This window comes from Mauremys reevesii, linkage group 5 (assembly GCF_016161935.1).
Source record: "Mauremys reevesii isolate NIE-2019 linkage group 5, ASM1616193v1, whole genome shotgun sequence".
NCBI classification, from domain to species: domain Eukaryota; kingdom Metazoa; phylum Chordata; order Testudines; family Geoemydidae; genus Mauremys; species Mauremys reevesii.
In genome coordinates, this window is record NC_052627.1 from 43,215,246 (window position 1) to 43,235,688 (window position 20,443).

Consider the following 20,443-nt stretch of genomic DNA (forward strand, 5'->3'; position numbering starts at 1 on the left):
ATCTGATTTGAACACAGAGGAGACAAAAGCCAAACCAGTGGGAGGAAAAGGAGTAGACTGAGACATACAGTCTCATCAGACTGTAACTGGAGGGAGGGGAGAAGAGAAAAGCTCTGACTGGGAGTGAGACTGGGTCTGGTTGGGCAAGGAAATGGAGGGTGTCTGTGCAAGCAGACAGGGACTGGGAGCCTGGCGGCGGGGGGAAGAGGAGACTGGAACTGGGACTAGGGGCTGGTGATGGAAATGGGTAGGGGAATGGTGCCAGTTGGCACTGAGATCCAGTGGAAAATAATATTTGGTCATGTAATTGAAGTCTGTATCGTAACGCAGACATACAAGGAGTCAAACTAAATTGTGGAATTTCCTAACTTTTCAGTGCTTGACTTTGCAACCTTAATTGTGTTATTTTAATGTGTGTGTGTGTGCGCGCATGTGCATAGAAAGGTTACATGTTATTTTGATTATATCTTCACACCATTCTGGGGTACGTGTGTGGGATTTATTTACTCAGATAATTTCAGATCAGACAAACAGGTGCTCCGTGATAGTACTTAAGATTAGCAAAGTTATTGAAACCCTTTTTTATCTGGAAAAAAGTCTCGTACCCAAATCTTCATTCCTTATTCAGGCAAAATTACCACTGAAGTCCATAGGAATTTTGCATACACCAGGAATAGAGATTAAAGATCAGATGCTGTCACAGATTTTGATGTTTCACATGCAGTGTCTTCTGGCCAAAGAGAGCCAGGATACAGGCAGGCATGCATTTATTTTTTAAAAGTTAGAGATGGACCCTTGCTTTGAAGGTTTGGGGTAAGTCCATAGCTGACTTACCCCAAAGTTGAGGTGTTGAGGTGTGTCCACTTCCAGGGTTTTGGTTCAGGTATGTTTCTACAAAAGATTTGTTGCATAGGGTTACAACGGTAAGGATTAAAAACAAAAACAAAAAAAACAAGAAAAAAGAAAGTTGGAAAAGACATGAACCCTCTTGCTACATGGCAAAAAGAAACCTTCAATTGACATGAGCTTAAAATAAAAAGCACTGTATAGGCATTCTATAATTGTCTACTGTAGGACTTCTTGCATCTTCCTCTGAGCATCTCATAATAATCACTATCTGACACAGCATAGTGGACAAGGTGGACCACTGAGCTGAACGAGAATGATAATTTCTGTATTCCCATGTACTTTAACATTTCTTTGAATCTCAAAGCTGTGTGTGTGTGTGTGTGTGTGTGTGTGTGTGTGTGTGAGAGAGAGAGAGATACCTTTTGAACTGGGAGTGAAAGTTACAGTTGATTCCCTTTTCATAGGAACTAATTCACCCAATTCCTTTCTTTAGAGAGAGACAGCTTACAAAACTCAGAATCTAGTTTTAAAAAAAACCTCTGTTCTGTTACATCCCATCCTAAATCATTTATTTATTTTTTTTAAATATCAGTATATAAGGTGATAAAGGGGGGGGGGGCGGAGGGGAGAGTTCCCATTCCAGTGCTGGAGCATAGTTTTTTTTAATTAAAAAGAAACCTCTTCCTTAGTACTGGAGGATTAATGCCACAATAAATGTAATAGCTCATCAAGTGAAATAATTGTATTTATCTGGTATTTAAACAGCACTTGTAAACATTGGGTAATAAGCAGCCTAGAATTAACAGAATTCCATTTGATTCTAGCATCCCTTTCATTAAATATGAAAGGGCAGCAAATGAAATACAAAAATTCCTTCTCTTCTGTAGCGGAGGTTCCAAAAAGCTTTGTTTAGGTGCAACTAATTTGGTCTTTTTGCTCCTTGTGAGTATTTATTTCCACCTCCTGTTCCTCCTACCCCCAACAATCTCTTGTCTGCATTCTTTCAGATTTCCCCCCTGCTTAGGTTGTTTTCTGCTTCAGCCCCATGTCTGTGTCTGCTGCTCCTGTTGTCCTTGTCCTGATTTCTTTTCCAGACTGAACTCATTTCCTTTCCTGGCCATATTTCTCCTGATCCTTTCCAAGCTTCCTTTGCACCTGCCCAGAGCTATTTTCCTGCCAAACCCAGAATACTGCAATTGTGCTTTGAAAGCCTTTAATAATGCCAAAAGCTGGGAGATACAAAAAAAATTATGGCATTTCTCTTTATGTGCTTTGCTGCTTTCCACTGTCTATATAGCCTCTTGTGGTAAAAGTTGATTTGCCAGCGGTGTCTAATATCCCATGCATCCGACTTGCACCATAAACATTTATGGGCACTTGGGGCCAGATTCTTAATTTGTGTACATTGTCATAGCTCAATTGAAGTCAATGAATCTAGGACATTTTACCCCAGCTGACGTTCTGGCCCCTGAAGCTTCCAATGCAAGAAGACATTAGAGGCTATGTTCATATTTTTTTTCAATCCAATAAACTTCCTGAGGCTCTTTTCACATGAGATAATATTACTGGCCTTCAGAATCCTTTCACCCAGTGAAATACGATCCTTTATTGTTCAGATTTAGATCCACAGGTTAACATAGCATTTGTTTCCACTTTTCCTTTGCCTCATACCCAGACCTTTGGTGTCTTAACTCTCCTTATTCAAACTTTCCATGTAGATTGCTCAGGTGTCTGTCCCCTTTCCATCATTACCATCAAGATTCAAGTTCCCCAGCATTTGTAAAGGTTCATTCCTTTTCCCCCCAGCTTAGCTAGTGCAGTGTTCTTGCTATGTACCCCCTAAAATAATTGCAGGAAGCAGGTTACTCAGACTTTCTAATATTCAGATAGCACTATAAACTGAATCTAAAATCAAAGATTAAAGATCAAGTTATTATGAACTCTATTTAAAACAAACAGAAAGGACTACATATAAGTAATACACTTTCATACACTCCTCCCCCTGGATAATATACTAGATGTGTAGCGTAATGTGCGGTGAGGATTACAAATGTATGTTGCAGCCATACTTTCTCAGGCTGTGATCTTGGCACATCTTAAGGTATTGCAACATCGGGTCTGTACTGGGGAGACATCCAAGGAAAATCCAAGTGCTATAGGAAGTGATGCTGGTGATTTAGTAGGTAGATTTTTTCCTCTCTGAACTAACATTAAAACTATGCCCCAACATGATGCTATGGGGAATTATATTGCTAGAGAAGTTATGTTTTAGATGAAATGCAAAATCCAAATCCAGATCCTAACCACTTGCTGTCACAGTTTCAGGAGGACTACATTCCCCCTCTGACTCCCCTTTAGGCTTCTGGCTCCCAGCCATCACCTCTCTTGGGCAGAGAGCCATGTCTCATTCACTCCCTCCTGACTGGGGATTTTAAGGCTGCGCAGGTCCCTGTGATATTCCCAGCAAGCCAGACTGCTTAAACAAGCCAGTGCCTACACTTTGCTTTCTCTCTGAAGGCTATGACCAGTGCATTGCCCCCAGGCCCGCTGACAGAGGGGGGACAAAGGGGGCAATTGCCCAGGGGCCGAGTGGACTGCAGGGCGCCTAGGCTTACGAGACCACTCCAGGCCCCGCGCTCTGGGGGGCATGAAGGCCAGCATGGGTGGTCCCGGAAGTGAGGTATTCATCACTTCCACCCCGGGCCCCGCCCCCCATAGACTGCCCTGGGGCCCTGAATTTCTGTCAGCGGGCCTGATTGCCGTGCAGTTCAGCTACCACACAACTCCTTCTAAGCAAGCACATTATTTCTTATGGTAAAAATGTTAGAGAAAACATATTAAATCAGTAAAAGAACGAATACATGATAAACCCACAACTGGATTTTCTTTGTGGCTACAAGTTCGTCTGTCTTAGATCCAGAACCAGAACCCAGAGACTGGGCTGATTAGTCATTTCTTTATATAGCTCAGGTCTTTGAGGTTGGCCTTCTGTACCAGGTAATCAGCAGCTAATGGTGCTTTCCTCTGGGCATAGCTTCAAAAGGCTAGGTTTTTTTTATAACCAGCATTTGTCCTGAAAGTCTATACTTCTCTGCCATGTTTTCAGTACAGTCTTTTGAACTCCCCGGTCTCCCATCTGTCACATCTCCCTCTAGAGAGATTACATACAATCCCAGCCCACCACAGTACATAAATTTAATACAATAAGGCCTTCCAAGAATATGACAGGAAATTGCCAAGTCTGTCACACTTGCCTTTATGTTTTGTATATGCATATGGAACATTTCTATGGTGCTTATTCTTTTCTGTTCACGCAAATGTCTGAGGATGTCGCAGACATTGAATTAAGCTTCACAACAGCCCTCTGACTGAGTAGCATTATCTCATTACAAATGGGGAAACTAAGGTACAGACCTGTAAAGAGACTTGTACAAGATCATGCAAGAAGGCTGTGGCAGAGTAGAAATAGAATTCAGGTCTCCCCATTCACAGTTTTTTGCCTTAACTGTAAGTACATCCTTCCCCCATATTATTTTTCTCCATGAGTTGGTGTCCTAGTTAAATCCACTAGGGCAGCTACATTCTACTTACCTGAAATAGACTTGAAGTTTTATTTGGGTAAGATATTTTTACTTTAATCTAGAAGTTATGCCAAGTTGCTTGTATCCTGTTTAAAACCATGTAAAAGCTTTGCTCTTTTTAAAAGAGCTGCATTTTGCTGCATTTTTGTGATGGGTAAAGTTATTCCCTAAGTAAGGTCTGTGAAAACTTTTGGGCTCTAGGTGAAAAGTGGTAGTGAAATGTCATTTTCTTATGATATATTGTGTAAATTAAAGGGAGTTCTGTTGCATCAATTTCTGCCTATCTTTTACTCTAGTTTTTACCAAAGTACAGAGTAATTCCGGGTCTGTATTTCCTGTTGGTGTTTGGCTGTTGGGTAGTTTTGGTAGCTCTACATATTTGTATCTATTTATGGACTAAAATTTCAAAACTCAGCTCTTAAATTGCAATCACATAGTAGGAGGATGTGCATGCCCATGGATAATTGCATCCAGAAAATGTGCCTTTGAATGCAAGTAAGTACTTGGGTTAGAGTAACAAAAAATAGTATGTTTTACCAGAGACTAGTCCCGTGTATAATTCTTAGCCAATCAGTAACAGTAATCACAACTGTTACATATGAATGCATGTGAGTTATATTGTACAACATAGTGGGGGTAGTAAAGTTTGCAGCTATTGTCCCATTATTAGCCCAATTTTCATACTATGTCCTAATTTCTTCAAATAGAAGATAATCCTCTGAAATTTCATATGAAACCTCATCTTCCAGTGTATTCTCCCCCACCTCCCGTGGAAAGTTTTAAGATCTTTAGAAAAGAGGATTTTAAAATAGTGATGTTCAAAAATAATTCCACAGATGTTGGCTTTTTCAAAGTTTTGACTTCCCTCTCCAAAATGGCTTGGGCCACAAAATCCATATTTGTTGTTGAGGAGAGGTGGACTTTGGTGTTTTGCATAGAATTATGGAGGGTATTACAAATCTATATGCTAGATAAACTTGGGATAGGGTACATAGCTCATACTAACACTTCACTCTGGGCTCCTGGCAAAGCCAGGACTAAAAGGCAGCATGTTACTAGACTTCCCTAGAAGGGAAGATCACATTCTCCCATCTGCTCTGGATCTATAGCTGGTACAGTGTATATGGAGTAAAGGTTTTACCCTGTCTCCTTCTGACCCACCCACACACATGTGGGGGGAATACAGAGGACAGAGTTTGTCTCCTCTCCTGTGCTGCTACCTATTACGTAGGTAGCCAATGTAAGGGCATAAGAGTGCCCTCTTATGCTCTTGTGCTGTTACATTAGCCAGGCCACAATCTGTCCCCAAAATAGATAAGGCAGGTGTTAACTAGAGGATTAGTAGAGTAGTACTCTGTAGCAGAGTACCATGCACCAGAAGTATGCCACACTCTACTTGTTGGTGGGCAACTAAACACTTCAGTGCGGTGCATCACTAGAACCCTCAAGTCAATCCCAACACCCTGACTGCCCATGCTGTCGCACATTGCTACCCCATCCATTCGACACAATGCCACAACCCTCCAGGAAATCCAACGAATCAAGGAAAATGAGCATCTCCCCATCCACCAGGACTGCAATGATGTCCCTTACCACCACTTGAAGTCATGCAAGCCCTTTTGGACCCACATGCTTAAACTTCTACAATGTGACTTCAACCCTGGCTGAATGGAGTTCACAAGAAGTCACAGACCAATACCTTGTGAAAGACCAGATGCAGAAGATCCCTGGCTTCGATCTTCCATGAAGCTTATGGGCAACCCTAAACCACATCCACATAAGCCATGGCAGATGCGGATATTTGATGCACAAATGGAAAATTAAAGACTCTCCAGTGTGTGACTGTGGTCACCCAGAACAGACCATGAAACATACAGATCTGAAGGAGGCATCACAGCAATATATTTCACTATTTCGGATGCACTTATCTTGCTTCAACACCTAAATGTAAAATTATAGTTGTTGCTCTGCATCTACATCAGCCATACACAGAAGTAACAGTAGTGAGTGATAATTATCTTTATATCCCTACTTGGTAACCCAAGCCAAACTTCTGAACTGTGTTTGTTTAGGAACATTATACAAATCTTGACCAGCTCTGAGGGCCAGAGCTGAACAATGTTGCCCACAGATAAAAATAGTTCCTGTGACTGTAGCCTGAAATACTTTGGAAAACATTGAACCAAAATAGACTTTTTAAAGCTGAGGGCAATAGTTTGGGGGCATTTTTGCCACTGATACTATGTAATTCTAAGTACATTTTTAAGAGTGCTCAACCGTTTCTTCTAAATTATTTTAGGCCGCAGTCCTGCATACATTTACACACAAGTAGGCCCATTTACTTCAATGCAACTGCTTACACATGTTGAGTTAATGATGTGTATGTGTGCATTGAGGCCTTAGAATGTAAGCTCTGCAAGGCAGGGACTCGTTTTATATTTGAACACCATCAGTGCATTTGGGTCCTCCTGATCGGAGCATCCAGACGTTACTTAGCATAGTTATTATTAAGCTATATAGATTTTATTAGTATTCATAGGTATATTGTGGCAGTCTTGGTGCTCATCTCAAACTCATTCCAATAAAACCTTTATACCCACTCCTTCATGCCACTACGTACTGTATAATTATATATTCATATTTTATATTTAATATCTTATACTTGGGTAGCTTTCATCTGACTGTCTCAGAAGCCTACACATATTACACACAGAAGCATGCAGACCAAATAGAAATATAAGTAGTTTTAAATTAAAACAAATTTTAAGGGCAAAAGGTCTAAACATTTTATTATTTCCAAAACAACAAAACAAGGATTTATACTAGTAGCAAAAATGCTCGTATAAACCCATGGTAAATCAAACTTTTGATCTCTAAGGTTATTTCAGGTCTTCAGATGTCAACCTTCAGTATTGTACTCCTTGCACTGAAGGAAATTCCACTTACATCATTGACTTCCTGTTCCTATGGAAAGTAAACCTTGGTAAATGCTTTGGAGCCATTAGCCCTGATCTGACTTGCTCGCCCTTTCTTAACAATGCCAGTTTAATTACCCTGAAATTATTGCTGTGGGCTTTTTTCTTAAAACATTTCATCTCTATTAACCAAATTAAGCTTTTGAAAGCAGAGTAAAACCAGGCTTTTTTGATATTGAAAACAGCAGAAATCTTCCAAGTAGTAAAGCAATGCAAGATGCAGGGAATACTGCAACTGTACAGAAAAAATATTGGCTTCCAACCTGTCAAGAAATAGAGAGGCTTGCTCATCTGCAGTGTCTGAGGTCCAGCAGTAATGTCTGGACTGTCTGAACAACATGATAATTGTTGCTTTTGACATCTTAAACAAATCAGAATGCACCAGTCTATGTTAGATTAGGAATCCCACTGATAGATTTTAGACTGCCTGATATGAATGGACCTTCTTCTTGACTGGCTGTAGACAATTTCCAAAGATACTATCACATTAAGGGTATGTCTACACTACCAGATTAGTTCGATTTAACTTAATTCGAATTTGTGGAATCGACCTTACAAAGTCAAATTTGTGTGTTAACACTAAGGACACTAATTCAACTTTGTGAGTCCACACTAACGGGGCAAGTGTCGACATTGGAAGCGGTGCACTGTGGGAAGCTATCCCACAGTTCCCGCAGTCCCCACTGCCCATTTGAATTCTGGGATTCAAAGGAACTCTTCAACTACCGGCTGAGCAAGTGCAGAATGGTGGTGGAGTGTGCTTTCGGACGTCTCAAGGGGAGATGGCGGACCTTACTGACTCGCTCGGATCTCAGCGAAACCAATATCCCCATTGTTATTGCAGCTTGCTGTGTGCTCCACAATCTCTGTGAGAGCAAGGGGGAGACCTTAATGGCGGGATGGGAGGTTGAGGCAAATCGCCTGGCTGCTGATTACGCTCAGCCAGACAGCCGTGCAATTAGAAGAGCCCAGCGGGAAGTGCTGTGCATCCGGGAGGCTTTGAAAGCTAGGTTCCTCAGGGAGCAGGGTAACCTGTGACTGTTCAGTTTCTTTACAGAGAAGCTGAACCTGCCCCTGCTTCAGTTACTGTTGACTTTCTTCTGCGGTTACATACCCCGTTCACCACGTTTCCCCCCTTCCAACACACGTTTAAAAATAAAGTTAATGGAACATTGTTAATTAACAACATTTTCTTTATTAATGAATTCGCATTAAAAGGTTGAAACAGGGACGCAGACTGTGGTGGGTAGGGTGTGCAGTGATGTTAACACCGCTTCTACACTCGAGGAATGACAGGCTCCTGCCCCTAGAGCGGTCTGCAGTGCCGGACTGGTTGTTTCAACGGAGCCTGCCATCCCTCCTTTTCGGGACTCTGTGTGCGGGGGCTACGTGACCTTGTGGCGGGGGAGGACGGTTACAGATTCCCCTGCTGCGTGGCTCTGTGGTCCGGGACAAGGATCACTGCATAAGTTCTGTAACCGCCCTCCCATGCCACAAAGTCACGTACCCCCCACCCACACAGAACATGGAAAACACCTCCCAGACAGACCAGGGTGCCTACTGACTGCACTGTGTGGGTGACCTGCTGTAGATCCTGCCCCCGTGTCTGTACCCTGGTAAAGGTGACTGTCCTATGCAATTAACAACCCCCTTCACAGACAGTCTTCTGTAGAAAAACTTGACGGAAATAGTAATTAACAGCAAACTACTTTTAATAATCAACTACACAGTTAGGGGATGAAACTGGGATTGGGGCTTCAGTGAGCCAGGAAGGGAAGGACTTCTCAACACTTAGGGAATGAGAGCCTTCTTGTATTTGTGCACTCTGCAGGGGTGCAGTGACAGTTTTCACGGCCCCTGTCGCCCCTCCTTCTTGTTACTTTGGGTGAGGGGGGTTTGGGACTTTGTGGCAGGTGGGGGCGGTTGCAGATACAGTGCAGGGGGGCTCTGTCCTCCTGCCTGCGGTCCTGCAGAACATCCACAAGGCACCGGAGCATGTCAAATTTTACCTGGGCATTTCCTGTGTGGCTGGTCAGAACATCCAAGCTCGGACTGCTGTCCAGAGCGTCAACAGAGTGGTGCACAGTGGGATAGCTCCCAGAGCTACTAAGGTCGATTTCCGTCCACACATACCCTAATTCGACATAGCCATGTCGAATTTAGCGCTACTCCCCTCATCGGGGAGGAGTACAGAATTCGAACTAAAGAGCCCTCTAGGTCGAACTAATTAGCTTCCTGGTGTGGACGGGTGCACGGTTAAGTCGAATTAATGCTGCTAAATTCGCCATAAACTCCTAGTGTAGACCAGGCCTAAGTGACTGATGCACTGGCAGTAGGTTCGTTCTATTTAAGAGTATGTTTTTTTTAAAAAAGTATTTATAGACATTGCATTCCTCTCCTCCCCTCACTCCTGCCTATAAACACAAGAAGGTACATATGTCATTCATGTCTAGCAAGTTTAAGAAACATGGAAGAGGAGATGATCCCTTGAAGCACTGGCAGTAATGTACTCTGATATATTTCACATATCAGTTTCATTATGTTGTCAAGAATATTACTCTAAAACAATACAGCAGCAGAGACAATGCATCTTTTACCTCTTTGTCTGCTGAGAATAAGCTTTTAGTCTGAAATAGCAAAAACAAAAGCCAGCGTTTCTTTTCATAAAAAGAGCAATAGCTTTATTTATCTTAACTTGTGCACAATACTGATGTAGTTAGGGAAGGTAATTGCCCATTTTCCTGTCTGTGGTATCCACATTTTCAACCCACTGTCATTTGTTACCATTTCTTTTCATGAGAACTGCAGAACTCCCACCAGATAAGGTTACTTTAATATGGGGTGGGTTAGGTTCATTCATTTCCATCCCCTTTTGTTTTGTTGTACATCTCCTGACTTGCCTGCTAGGAGCTCATTCCAAGGACAGAGCTTTCCTGTACTGTGCATATTCTTATTACTCTTCCCCCAACCTCCTTTTGTGTCTCACAGAGAAAAGCAAGAGATTTGATTAATGAACTACTCATTGTGGGGGTGGGGAGGGATTAGTCACAAGAGGAAATTAAATGAAAGTCTAAATGTAGGGTCTATTGGAGCTTTGCATAGTGTTAAGTAATTTTCATTCTTTTATTTTTTTAGAATGGGCTTTTAATTCAAGCTCTCAGATACAGCTCATGAATTGTGAGATTGGGAGGCTCTTCCATTTTTCTGCTTTCAAGGTTAATAATTAGCTATTTTGGTGCAGCCCAGAGGGAGAGAGACTTACCCCAAAGAATTTACCATTTAAATATACAAGTCAGACAAAGGATATGGAAAAGTAAACATTATTGACCCCATTCTATCGATAGGGAACTGAGGCACAGAAAGATTGATTTGCTCCTGATTCACAGAGAAATTCTACAGTAGAACTGAGAATTGAAGCCAAATCTCAGTCTGGTGCCTTAACCACACTAACATCCCTCAGCTCTGTAGACTATTTCAGAAGCTTTCCATTTGTTGATGCCATTCCACACACCAGGAAAAGATTACCATTGACAAGGTGAACTGTGATGATACTGGTTCCATCTAGAGCACTCTTTGTTTGATTTCTGGTGGAAATAATGCTCAGTTTGCAAGATGCCTTTAGCAACAATAAACACAATGTTTTCCAGTTTGTCATTAATTTCCATGGGAGCAGAAGCAAACTCTATAAAAGTATCTTCTCATAAAATGCTCCTAAAACGGTGGGGGAAATAAAGTAGTGATGATTCGAGAAAAAAGAAAAAAAACAGAAAAAAAACCCTATTGTGCAAATTTCTTCCTTCCAATGAATAAAAACTCTTTTCTATGGCATTTGGACAAGTGAAGGTGTTATAAACACATCCACACACTCTTAAGATCAAAAAGACCATAAAAACATCTCCCATTCCATCCACTCCCAAGCCCTACTCCATCCCTCCCCCCACATGGAAACAGAAATACCCAGTATTTATATAGAATAAAAATGTCTATTTCTAGAGACAAACATACATATATTATATTATATTATATATGTTATACCCCCCCCCCCCAACAGACAGATAGTCACATTCATTGTGGGAACGTAATCTGCTGACTAACTAGGATAGACAGACTTTTCATTAGATCTTAATATCTTTGCCTTGAAGAATAGTAATCCTAGAAAAAGTATTAATGAAGAAAAAGAAAAAAATATATTTGCATTGAGGTCAAGCCTAATTGCATGGAAAAAAAATCCGCAAAAATGGAAGTCAGCTAAGAAATGAGAATCAGTGATATGTACCTCGGTCTATGAGTTTCTAAACCTAGAAGTTTTTATACTTTTTCATAGTGTGGATCTTGTCTTGAGAGATTGCCTATGAACCATCTCCCCACTCATTGATGATCACTTAACATTGTTAGGCAACTACAGCAATTTCTTACCTGAAAAAGTAATATTAAAGTCTTTACGGCTAGCTTGTACATTTTGCACACAGCCCTACATAAAGGCAATCTGGAACAGCACTGCCTCAGGATCAGCACCAGTATAATTTATCACAGGAGGCATAGTCTCCCCCGGAACAATTCAGCATATATGATGGCGGTCCCTTGTTAGGACAGAGCAGATAGCTATACATGCAGCATTGACCCTATTGTGCAGGGCAGCACAGGGAAAAGAAAAGGTATATTCTGCCCACCATACCCTCCCACCACAACCCATTAAGTGACTTGCTCAGTCCAGGAAGGTTTACAAAAAATAGACACATACATCAAAATATACAGTCCCTGGTCAGAGATTGCTGCAGTGAGTGGCCCTTGTGTGGGCCATGTAAGACAGGTAGACTTCTTGTGTGCTACCGTCCCTAGCATGCCTGTGCTAAAGCCATGCAATCTAGTGCTCTCTGTATTCTAGCTCCTTTCATCTAGTAGCAATTTTTTTTCTCCTCATACACACAGACAAAGGGTAGAATTTAGGGAATTTTGCCATTGAATAAATGTAGGCATTCTTTACAAAATGTCTGTTTTCCCACAGATCTAATCCCTGTCTCACAGGACACAGAACAGCTCAAGTGCTACTCAAAATATTTACAGTCACTGTCAAAGGCTTGCACATTCCATCACCAATCCAACTAAGAGCCCTAGGAACATAGGCATTGCCTTAGTGGATCACGTCAGTGGTCCATCTAGTCCAGTCTCCTACCTCAGACAGTGGTCAGTATGAGCTGCTTGAAGAAAGGTGCAACTTAAGAAACCCTGAATTAGGCAAATTAGTTGCAGGACATTCTCCCCCTCTCCCCACCACTCCCAGGACTGTTTGCTCCTATCCCAAAATAGTTATAGGTTAGATTATGCACTAAAGCATGATGGTTCCCTTCCAAAGCTCTTGGTTTTTTTAAATATGTTTGTTATATCTCTGACTATTCTTACCATCCATATAAATAGCCAGTCCTTTTTTGAATCCTACTAAGCTCTTTGTCTCAGTGATATCTTGTGAGTTCCACAGGCTGTTGTGTGAACAAGTATTTCCTTTGATCGAAAGATGGCAAATTTAAAACCAATTTCATTGAATGTCCGATCCCATTGCTTTTGTGTTAGGAGAATGAGTGAATAGAAGTTCCTGATTTACCTCCTCTAGACCATTCATTATTCTGTATAATTTTACTATATGTCTTAGTCAACTCCTCTCTAAATTTACCAGTCCCAATCTTTTCATTCCCCCAGGGCACTGGAGCACTAGGACTATAACTGGTCACACTTGGAGCGGGGAGCTCAATGCATACTCTTCCACTCTGCACACCCATGCAAAGGTCACTTCCAATCCAGCCCTAGGTCAGACATCTGACCATGAGGTATGCCTTCTATGGCCTGGAAAACACTGCAACCCTTGCAATGAACGCGTGCTTCGGACCTGTGGGGTGGGCCGTCGCTACGCGCAACTCATGAGACGCCTAATGGTCTCGGACACTATTCGCTGGTCCAGAGACATTTACACGGAGCACATCACCGGCCACCGCCAATACCAGGAGTGATCGGGCGTGACTCTGTGCACATGAAGGGGGAACGAGACCCATGGACCCCCCCGTCGGACTCTATCCCCTAAGCCCTGAACCCACCAAACCGTACTCCACCATGTGAGGGTCGTCCCAGCCCCATTATTCAGCCCGCTTATTCATGCCCATGACTATCTGTAACCCGTTTGTATGAGTGATGTACCCTCACTGTTTACTGGCTGTACCTTGAACTCACCCGCCGTATACCCCGCATTGGGGACATGACAGACTGTGTATATGTATATGCTGCCTAATACCAAAACGCTAACATCCCCCCACAACCTGTATGTTACCCACAATGACACAATAACTGACGCTTCAAACACTTTGTATCGTTTATTTTAAATATTCTCTAATAACATTTAAATCTGTTTTTTAAGAAAGAAAACTGCATTTGTCAGCATCAATGGAGCAACTTGCTCTGTCTCATTTCTAACCCTGTTCTCACAGCCAATATGACATCTTAAAAACAAACAAACAAGCATATAAAAACACACCTGGCTCTAAATGTGGCATTTTAGTTGAGCAACTCAGGGCTATTTTTCAAACCAGTATTCAAGACTATAAACCTCTATAAAAGGTTCTTCAGTTTATCACAGAACACCTTGTTTTCTTGTTACTGCAGGGACAAAGAAAACAAAGCAGCTCTTTCCTTGTAATCATGTTAAAGCATCACAATATGGTTGTCTTTACAGGGGTCATTAGACCTTTTATTTGGGGAGGAGAGCGCTCTTCCACAGCTTTGGAGAACTAGCTCCTTTGTGTGCCACAGAAGGGTGCTTCCCTTAAGCAAGCTTTCCTAAATTGTATATAGTAATCTAAGCTGCCAGTAATTTGTATGTTTACTCTATTCCTTTACTCACTGAAACACATTTTTCCCCTAAAGAAAAACTTCACAAATGAGGTGTAACCTAAAGTGCCTCCCTTTAGATATTGGATTGCCATATAGAATCTACTACATACCCATTTGAAGAAATGATGCGCAATATTCAGAACAGTGGAAAACTTTTCAACAAAGCTGTAAGATAATGGTGTTTGTTACAGAACTTGTGCAGAGACTAATGAGCAAGAGGAATCAGTTTAAGGTTTTCTATCAACCCCACACCCCAAATAATGCTTTTTAAAATTAGAAACTTGTATTTGTTTGTTGGATAAAATACGTCGTTTCTTGACTAAAATAATACAAAATTGTTTAAAAATATACAGATGCTTGTGTGCGCACTGGGAGACTTTAGATCTGAATCTAGCAAAATACAACAAATTCTCTATCCCAGATGGTTGCAAGTTATGCAATTATTGGCCTACTTGCTACAAACTCTACTTCCCCCTAAGGGTGTAGTCTTTCAGTACTTATACTGACTAAATTCCAGAATTTATGTTGGGCTCAAAAGCAGAAACACACACACCAGGGAAAAGCATGTTCTTTGCTACACATTTCAGATGCCAAGAATGCAAGGGAAAGTTGGTGTTGTCAGGCATTTATTTAGCTTCCTTTTATTTTTGAAAACCTCATCCACAATAAGTATCTTTACGCTGAAAAATGTTAACCGCCTACTGATTTCCATATTTTATGCAACTGTCAGTGTAAAAATGTTATTTCCATTTTTCTTTCAAAGATCATTTATAGCTAAAAAGGAGGATCTCTCTCCATGTAACTAAAGTATAACAAAGAAGCAGTTCCTTTTCTAAAAGAAGTGACACAACATGATGATTAAGCCAATAAAATAATGGTTTTAAAACAGCTGCAGTGACCTTGTAAGGTCTATAGTGGTGAAACAAAGGAATCATGCTATTAACACATGACAACACAACACATTTTACCATAACCCCAGATGCCATCTACAATGGAAATAATGTCTCATTGTATAGCCACCCAGTGGATATAAAATTAATTTGTACCATCATCAATGTATATTCACTGTAACAAACAGCAAAAATTACAAGCTGTTCAAAACCCATCTAATCTTGTCTCAGCACATTGTTGCAGAATTCACGAGTGTCTAGGGCCCTACAAACAAACCTATCAGTCAGATTCTTCCTTCTGCTTCCTTGAGTGGAAAGAAGCTAAACCCGGTAGAACCTGCTGACCGACGAGAGGCAGAAAAGAGGGAGGCACTGGCTTTCCCGCCAGCTGCACATCACAACTACACATCCAGAAGAAGCCTTCCATTAGAGTTCCACATGATCGCCCTCCACTGCAATTTCGATATATGGGCTGGAACAGCAGCTGTGCTTCCTGTGGCAGGGAAAGCTAGCAGTGCAAATGTACGTGACCCCTGGTAGTGTCCTTAAACAGTTAGAGTAGGTTGTCAAGCCCCCCCTCCCCCGCCACCTGTTTCTTTAGGTACCTAAATCACCTGCCTCTTGTGTGGGAGAGGCAAATTCCAAAATGTATTACCATTTCTCCCAGACCCACTGGTTTAGCATCAGCACCGACTTCCCTTCTGCCTGGTGGGTGAGTGACTTCTTCCCTGCCTCTTCCTCCCCCTGCCCTACACCCATTCCCCCAAGCCCTCTCCCCTGCCCCGCCTCTTCTGCACCTCCTCCCCTGAGCATGCCACGTCCCTGCTCCTCCGCCTCCCTCCTGGAAAGTCCTAAGCGCTGCCAAACAGCTCTTAGGCAGTGGGGGAAGGGCCGGAAGCACTGGGAGGGAGGGGGAGGAGCAGAGACGCAGCACGCTCAGGAGGGGGAGGAGGAGTCAAGGAGGGGGGGGGGTCTTGGCTGCCGGCAGGTGCGGAGCACCCGCTAATTTTTCCCCATGGGTGCTCCAGCCCCGGAGCACCCACAGAGTCAGCACCTATGGGTACCACAGTCAAGAGTAGCCATGTGTACTCACATTGTTCAGTCAATGATGGGAGAGGATGCTGAAGAGGCCCCAATTCCATTGTGTTAGGCACTGTATACACACAATAGTAATAAAAACAGTCCTTGCCCCAAAAAGCTTACAATCTAATTATAAGACAAGAAATAACTGGTGGATGCAACAAAAATTGGGGGTCAGGGATTCACAAGATAGTGAGTGATTATGAACAGCATGATAAGCAGAATAACATGGAATGAATAAAAGCAAGCCTTTTTAACCTGCTCAATGAGTGGTATGGTTCAATAGTATCCAAAAAACAAGAAAGAGGACACAGAAATTGGGAAGTTATTTATGATCAAGACATTCTGAAGCCTTAAAAGACCCTGCCAAAAATATTTTCTTCACAAAGTGAGATGAAGATGGTGACATCAGCATGAAGATTGTCATTACACCAAGACAAAGAACCTGGACAGCTTCAGCCATAACAATGTGTAGGAAACTCTGGGCCTGATCATGGAAGCCCACCAGAGACAGATAGAATTCTCCTTGACTTCAGGGGGTGTTCCATACAGGACACCCTTGAGGGATCAGACCATCTGTCAGCAAACTGTGCAGATCAAGTTTTTGTAAACTTCTTTTCTTTTTCATGTCATCTGAAGCTTCACTGGTTCTCCCATTTTATTTTTATTAGACTTTTCTGTGGAGCTTTAGGAGAACTACTAACTATTCCAAGTACATATCAAAATTATGGACACTAGAAGAATAAGATCAAACAAAATCCTCAAGATCTTTTTATTTTTAGTAGGTCAGCTCCCAGACTGCTGTACTGGGCAGCACAGTATGGGGAGAAGCCCTCACTGATTGCAGAGCCATTGGCCATTATCTTTGAAAACTCGTGGCGATCGGGAGAGGTCCCGGACAAGTGGAAAAAGGCAAATATAGTGCCCATCTTTAAAAAAAGGAAGAAGGAGAATCTGAGGAACTACAGACCAGTCAGCCTCACCTCAGCCCCTGGAAAAATCATGGAGCAGGTCCTCAAGGAATCCATTTGAAGCATTTGGAGGAGAGGAAGGTGATCAGGAACAGTCAGCATGGATTCACCAAGGGCAAGTCATGCCTGACCAACCTGATTGCCTTCTATGATGAGATAACTGGCTCGGTGGATATGGGGAAAGCAATGGATGTGCTATATCTTGACTTTAGCAAAGCTTTTGATATGGTCTCCCACCGTGTACTTGCCAGCAAGTTAAAAAAGTATGGATTGGATGAATGGACTATAAGGTGGATGGAAAGCTGGCTAGATTGTATGGCTCAATGGGTAGTGATCAACAGCTTGATGTCTCGTTGGCAGCCGGTATCAAGCGGAGTGCCCCGGGGTTGGTCCTGGGGCCGGTTTTGTTCAACATCTTCATTAATGATCTGGATGATGGGATAGATTGCACCCTCAGCAAGTTTGCAGATGACACTAAGATGGAGAGGTAGCTATGCTGGAAGGTAGGATCCAGAGTGACCTAGACAAATTGGACGATTGGGCCAAAAGAAATCTGATGAGGTTCAGCAAGGAGAAGTGCAGAGTCTTGCACTTGGTACGGAAGAATCTTATGCACTGCTACAGGCTGAGGACCGACTGGCTAAGCAGCAGTTCTTCAGAAAAGGGGATTACAGTGGATGAGAAGCTGATATGAGTCAGCAGTGCGCCCTTGTTGCCAAAAAGGCTAATGGCATATTGGGCTGCATTAGTAGGAGCATTGCCAGCATATCAAGGGAAGTGATTATTCCCCTCTATTTGGCACTGGTGAGGCCACATCTGGAGGATTGCGTCCAGTTTTGGGTCCCTTCCCCTACAGAAAGGATGTGGACAACTTGGAAAGAGTCCAGTGGAGGGCAATGAAAATGATTAGGGGGCTAGGGCACATGATTTATAAGGAGAGGCTGAGGGAACTGGGCTTATTTAGTCTGCAGAAGAGAAGAGTGAGGGGGGGATTTGATAGCAGCCTTCAACTACCGGAAAGGGGGTTCCAAAGGAGGATGGAGCTAAGCTGTTCTTAGTGATGGCAGATGACAGATCAAGAAGCAATGGTCTCAAATTGCAGTGGGGGAGGTCTAGGTTGGATTTTAGGAAACACTATTTCACTAGAGGGGGGGTGATGCACTGTAATGGGTTCCCTAGGGAGGTGGTGGAACCTCCACCCTTAGAGGTTTTTAAGGCCTGGCTTGACAAATCCCTAGCTGGAATGATTTAGTAGGGGTTGGTCCTGCTTTGAGCAGGGGGTTGGACTAGAGGACCTCCTGAGGTCTCTTCCAACCCTAATCTTTTATGATCTCTCCTGGCCTGCCCAGAGCCTGTGACTCTAAGGCTGGCCCTAATACATACATAATCAGTGTTTATTTTATTTTCTCTTTTCCATCTTAAGTCAGGTTCCCTCTCTCCCCACCTCCCCTTCCCTGCACACACACCCCAGGCAAGTATGGGTACAGAAACCTCACTCCTACCAAGTATGCAGCCAAGTTTTCCACATTTGGAAAATCATAAAGTTCAGTGCACCTGAAATACAGTGGTTCAGTCACATCTTGGGGAAACACTTTCTGATAATGGTAATTCCCTCACCAAGTGAACATCAGCCTCCAAATTTAGAAAGTATGTTTATCTGAAAATAAAAAGAGTTACTTTGTTCTGGAAAAAATCCAGAATAATAGTTATGCCCCTAAATGTTGCATCAGCTACAGATGGATAACAACTCCTTCCTTCATGCTTTGCAAAAAAAGAAAAAATCAGCTACTTATTAAAAAGTAGCATGAACATTCTGACATTCTTTTCTCAAGTCTGCCTCTCTCTACATTTACTTAGATTAGGTATTCAATATTCATAGTCATATGTTCCCTATGACTTGCACTTGGACATAGTGGGTTAAGGTCAAATTGGAGGGGGGGGGGGAAGACAGTGGTAGTCTCCCAAATGGCATCCTCAAGATAAGCTGCATCCAGTAATATGCCAAAAAAATCATGTGATTCTCAATAGATTATGTAGATGTTCAAAATACAATTATGTATGATCTCTGGGGTCAGCAGAGCTCTGCTGGGCTCCTAGGGCTTGGCTCCATGTCATCGGGATTTGGATGATTGGCTGTGTGAAGCTCCTTTGTGATGCTCAAATGCCCTACTGGGCTTCATGGGCTTTGTCCCCTCCTGATTAGAGAAAAATAATCAAGACCTTCACAAACCCACTCACTCCTGGACCCAGAATGAGCTGTCACTCAGAGTAGATTATGTTAATCAGTGGTTCTTAACTTTTTCCACCCTGGATGTCCCTCAGAGGTAGTAATATGGGATGGGCGGGGTTGAGAATCCCTGGTATAGTTCTTGAAATATAATTCTTCTTTCTTCCCTACTTTCATAAGTAGTGACAAAGTGATACTTAAAATTGGAATCTGAGTTAACACCAAATTAAATGATTGGGGCAGCTAATTTCAATCAGAGCTAATCTTTCAGGGTCTCCGCAAATTCAGGTAGACATCACTGCACCAGTTACATTCAGGTGACACTTTACAAGATTTTCTTTGCAGCCTGGATATGTTTAGTGAAAACTGAAATTCTGGAGAACAAGAGGAGCTGGCATGCTATACCTCTGTCCCCTCTTTAATATGAGCTGTACTGTAGAGGGAAGAAAAGTTTAGCAATTTATTATAAAAACCTAGCTCAAGGCAAAACTTCTACTTGATATACCTCCACAAAAGATGGCTCCACAAAAAGGAGTCTCAAAATATCCACACACAAAAAGCTAACCCTTGATGTGGACTCTACAGACATGGGAGATGTTAGGAGAAATTCAAATTGGGACATCAGATAGTCCAGGAAAAACAAAAAAACAACCCCACAACTTCATACAGAAAGAAAAACATAGCAATTTGCTATCAGACCACTAATAGCATAACTGCAGAAATTTACACCTCGGTATTGTATAACTTTACAATCATGGTCAACTCATACACTGGCCATCTGTAAACAATGGAGTGTTGTGGAGCTCAAAACAGTTACTTCTGCTCTTGCTTCTGTTCAATGTGCTTGCATGTGCTCTAAATTAGTGCTACACACATTCCACAGCTGAGAGCCCATAGTTAAGGGATTGCTTGAAGGCTTTTTTTTTTTTTTTTAAACCCGTGCCCACTGTTACTAGAATTGGTTTTCTTTTGCCTGGATGACATGCCATATATT

At 42.3% G+C, this 20,443-nt stretch overlaps 1 long non-coding RNA gene and 1 other non-coding gene across 3 annotated transcripts in view; both read right to left on the bottom strand.

Moving 5' to 3' along the window:
* The window catches only part of LOC120406009, a 97,123-nt gene that overhangs the window by 58,761 nt on the left and 17,919 nt on the right, over positions 1 to 20,443 (bottom strand). Inside the window, exon 2 of one of the 2 annotated variants that reach the window (XR_005599037.1) lies at positions 835 to 891. The exons of the other annotated variant lie outside the window; for it this stretch is intronic. This is a non-coding gene — a long non-coding RNA (uncharacterized LOC120406009). The remainder of the gene's footprint in view (positions 1 to 834; positions 892 to 20,443) is intronic. 2 annotated transcript variants of the gene reach the window in all.
* LOC120407208 lies at positions 18,690 to 18,850 on the bottom strand. The gene has a single exon (XR_005599839.1). It is a non-coding gene; the product is annotated as a U1 spliceosomal RNA (small nuclear RNA).